This window comes from Dioscorea cayenensis, chromosome 4 (assembly GCF_009730915.1).
Source record: "Dioscorea cayenensis subsp. rotundata cultivar TDr96_F1 chromosome 4, TDr96_F1_v2_PseudoChromosome.rev07_lg8_w22 25.fasta, whole genome shotgun sequence".
NCBI classification, from domain to species: domain Eukaryota; kingdom Viridiplantae; phylum Streptophyta; class Magnoliopsida; order Dioscoreales; family Dioscoreaceae; genus Dioscorea; species Dioscorea cayenensis.
Window position 1 is genome coordinate 11,844,799 of NC_052474.1, and position 5,089 is coordinate 11,849,887.

Sequence of the window (5,089 nt, forward strand, 5' to 3'; positions counted from 1 at the left end):
TTCATGTGGCAATGGTTCACATGTGCCATAGGCCGATCAAGGAGATAATGTTGCAGGTGATGAGTCCCCAATTCAGAAGGTGGGGTCTTTAAGAGAGGTGTATGAGAGTTACTCATTTGCTCTCAGCTTATCAAATCCTTGCAGTTTTAAAGAGGCTAAAAAATCATAATATTGGAGATAGGCTATGGCAGATGAAATCATATCAATTCACAAGAATGATACTTGGAAGTTGTCTAATTTACTAAAAGGAAAGAAGCAGATAGGTGTCAAAAGGGTTTACAAAACAAAATGAAAGCCCAATGGAGAAATGGAGAAGTATAAAGGCAGACTTGTGGCAAAATGATATTCTTAAAAGTATGGAATTTATTATGATGAGGTGTTTGCTCCAGTGGCTAGAATAGATACAGTCAGGATGGTTTTAGCTCTTGGAGCTTAGAAAAATTGGCAAATTTATCAATTGGATGTAAAGTCTGCTTTTTTGAATGAAGAACTTGAAGAAGAAGTATATGTTTCTCAGCCAAGAGGTTTTGAAGTGTAAGGTAACGAAGATCTAGTTTACAGATTAATTAAAGCTTTGTATGGACTGAAACAAGCCCCGAGAGCTTGGTATGACAAGTTAGATGCTTGGTTTAATTCATAAGGATTTCATAGAAGCTTGACAGAACACACATTGTACAAGAAACTGGGAAACAATTCTGAGGTGTTGCTGGTGTGTGTATATGTAGATAATCTTATTTATTTGGGCTCATCAATAGAGATTGTTCAGAAATTTACTAGAAGACATGAAGAAGGAGTTTGACATGACGGATTTTGGATTGATAAAGTACTTCTTGGGTCTGGAAATAAATCATAATGAATGTGGAGTGCATGTGTCTCTGAAGAAGTATGCAAAAGATTTGTTAAATCAATTTAATATGTAGGGTTGAAAATCAATGGGTGTTCCAATGAGTTAGAGTACAAAATTGTAATTAAATGAAAATACAAAAGAGACTAATGAAACCATTTATAGGAGTTTGGTGGGTAAGCTTTTGTATTTGACACACACCATAGACTTGATTTTATATACATTGAATTTATTATCCAGACATATGACTCATTCTACCAAAATTTAGTTTGGAGCGACTAAGTAAGTAATGAGGTATGTTGTAGGAACTTATGATTTTGGAATTCAATATAATGGCAATATTGAGTGTGTGCTTGAAAGGTATTGTGATATTGATTGGAGTGATGATACTTAGGAATAGAAAAAGTACTTCCGGTTTTGTATTTAATTTGGGCTCAGGAGTAGTGTGTTGGGCATCAAAGAAGTAGGAGATTGTGGCTTTATCCTCTATAGAAGCTAAATATATTTCTTTAGGAGAATCATGTTCTCATGGTATATAGATGGAGAAGATTTTATTGAGAGTTCAAATGTGGTGTGATAACAAATCTAGTATTGTAATTGCCAAAAATCCCACTCTTCATATGGTAGGACTAAACACATGGATGTCAGAGTTCACTACATCAGAGAGTTAGTAGCAAAAAAGAAAGTCTAATTGAATTATTGTAATACTAATGTGCAAGTTGCTAACATTTTCACTAAATGTTTGAGTATTTAGGAGCATTGTCAGTTTAGAGGAGAAATGGGAGTTTGTCAGCTTCAATCAGTGGGAATTTTATTGGTTGTAGCTGAGTAAAGTAAAGAGTAGGTTGGAATAGAGAAAATAGGTTTCAATAACAAAAGTTGTCCTGGTGTCATTAGAATTGAACTGAGGAGTAAGTCTGTCTTTTTAGTGTTTGGAAGTTCATTGAGTTAGTTGAGGTTTGACGTTTGCATAAGAGAACTGCTGAGATTGCCTTCATCAAGGATCATGGATTAAGTTCGAGGCAGAGCTGTGGATAGTGTTTGTTGTGAACAGTGGAGATTGCATCATCAGACAAATTAGCATTAGTTTGATGCATAGAGAGTTAAGTTGTTGGATACGTTAAGTCAGGAGACATTGCAAGGTGACTCAGTGTATTTGGGTTTATATTGTTCCATTTTTGTTATTGTACTAAGGTTTTTAAGTTCTGGTTTTATTTCTCTGGTTTTTTCTTGTTTTTGTTTGGCAGCTAGCCTTATGTTTCATTCTATTTGAGTGAATTTTTCAGATCAATCCTTGATGATTTATAGATCAGTTTCTATTACAAAGTTTTTTATATGGCGTTAAGCTTTCCAACATATATATATATATATATATAATATTATTTATTATATATAATTTTTTATATTTTATATTTTATATTTCGCCATTATTATTATTAAATTAAATTATATTTATGTGATTTGATTTGATTTTACTATATATATAATTTTTATTATATATATGTATATATATATCTATCATATTTGATTTGATTTGATTATTACTATTTTTTATCTGATTTGATTTTTTAAAATTTTTAAAATTTATTTTTATTTATTATATTTAATAATATATACATATATTTGCCTCGTGATATGTATTCACAAGTAATCTTGAGATTTGAATATTTTAGATCACCTCGAGATCTGTGCTCTTAGTTGATCTTGATAGATTTGTGCTCTCGGCTGATCTTAGGGGTTGAATATTTTTTATCGCATTGAGATCAATACTCTCGGCTGATCTTGGGATATGAATATTTCAGATCGCGTAGAAATATGTCATCTTTGCTGATCCTGAGATTTGAATGTTTTAGATCGCCTCAAGATTGGTGCTCTTGGATGATCTTGGGATATGAACATTTTATATCACCTCGAGAAATTGTGTCTTGTTGATCTTAAATTTTGTGCACATTTTAGATCACCTCAAGATCTGTGCTCTTGGCTAATCTTGGGATTTGAATATTTTAGATTGCCACAAGATATGCGCTCTCAGTTGATCTTAAGATTTGAATATTTTAAATCACCTCGAGATATGTGCTCTCGGCTAATTATTAGATTTTTAGATAGCCTCGAGAAATATGCTCTCAGCTGATCTTGGGATTTGAATATTTTAGATCACCTCAAGATCTGTGTTCTTGGTTGATCTTGGGATTTGGATATTTTAGACCGCCTCAAGATTGGTGCTCTCAGTGATCTTGAGATTTGAATTTTTTAGATCGCCTCAAGATCTGTGCTCTTAACTGATCCTAAGATTTGTGCATTTTAGATTACATCGAGATGATCTTGTGATTTCAATATTTTAGAACCCTTGAGATCTGTGCTCTAAGATGATCTTGTCGTTTGAATATTTTAGATTGTCTTGAGATATGTTCTCTTCGCTGATCTTGAGATTTGAATATTTTAGATCACCTCGAGATCTGTGCTCTTGGCTAATCTTGGGATTTGGATATTTTAGATTGCCTTGAGATCGGTGTTCTCTGCTAATCTTGATATTTGAATATCTAAGATCATTTCGAGATCTTTGCTCTTGGCTGATTTTGGGGTTTGAATATTTTAGATCGCCTAGAGATCTGTGCTCTTGGTTGATCTTGAGATTTGGATATTTTTTATCGCCTTGAGATCGGTGCTCTAGGGTGATCTTGATATTTGAATATTTAAGATCATTTTGAGATCTGTGCTCTTGGTTGATCTTGGGGTTTTAATATTTTAGATCGCCTCGATATCTATGAACTTGGATGATCTTAAAATATATCCAAATATTATGAAATTTGTTTATCTTAACCATTTATTGGCCTGATTCCATTATGATTTGGCTATATATAATTAAGATAAACATATTTTAAAATTTTTATTTGATCTAAATTAGGACATGCATGTATATCTTTTATTTATAATAATTAATTAATTAATTAATTTTTTTTATATAAACAAGAACACCTAAGCTCTAGTGTTCCACCATCACCGAAGTAGCAAAGCCAGTGATTCACAAATGAATTGATGAGAACAAAATTGTAATCATTACATCTTAGTGATTCACAAAGTTAAGATTTGAGACATAATGTTTGTCATGTCATGAGTCTTATTTAGGTATAATGTTTATAAATAATGCGTCGACAAATTTCTTAATGTTTTTAATATTGAAATTAACTATATCCATGGATGATGAGTATTCATAGTGTGATGTTATGCACCAGATGTGTTTTTTTTCCATTGTTTCTGTATTTATTTAGATCTATTGGGAATGCTTATTTGAAAAAGGTAGAATTCAATAGAACACCTTTGTTATCAAGGTTGTGTATTCCTGAGCCATTTGACAAATTAATCCTTAATGCAATAGAACACCTATGGCTACAAAGTGTTCGAGCAAATGCCTCAAGGGAAACAAACAATTGAGCAAGGTATCACACAAACAAAACAATAAATATAACCAAAATAAAATATAATTAACAAAAAAAACTAACTGTTTACTTTAAGTCATGATTCCATTTACTTTGGAAATAACAACATTTAGTTATTAAAAATGATTGATAGTATACCATTGAACTCAAACATATAAAAATATTAATAATAAATAAAAGAATTAAATCCAAACCAATGTGGTTTTTATGATGCTTCTCTTGATGAATGCAATCTTGAGAACATAAATTTGTTAATAAACTGCATAATATAAATTTATATTTTTTTTAAAATAAATTACACAAAAACATTTCAATAAAAAATATTTAAAGTTTGACCAAGTTTGTTTTGATATTTTCTTGGAAATCATTTTTGTAACATTAAAATTAAAAAATAAAAACCATTGGCATATGTATAGTTTTAAATTTAACCTAACTGTCAAATATAGCCCTTAAATCTATATTTTTCCCCCATTTTAAAATAAGCAGGAAATAGTTGTAGAGATTACTTATCAAAATATTATAGGTATATACATCTAAAAACCTACCTTTTTCATGGAGGTACTATTTTTTGCTTCTTTAGTGGGGATTCTTCAGGGAGTGAATCGGCTAGTATTTCAAGTTGTGATGGTGATTCTAACATTTTAGCAGTTTCATATTTGTTGGTCAGATCTTCATTTTCAGATCTTTGTTGTATGCTTGGCCCTTCCAGTGTTAGTTGTGAAGTTCTTGCTTGTGTAGAGGTCTCTCCATGTGAAACAATAGCTTTGGATCTGTAAATTTTGTAGTTGAGTAGATCGCCTTTCAATTG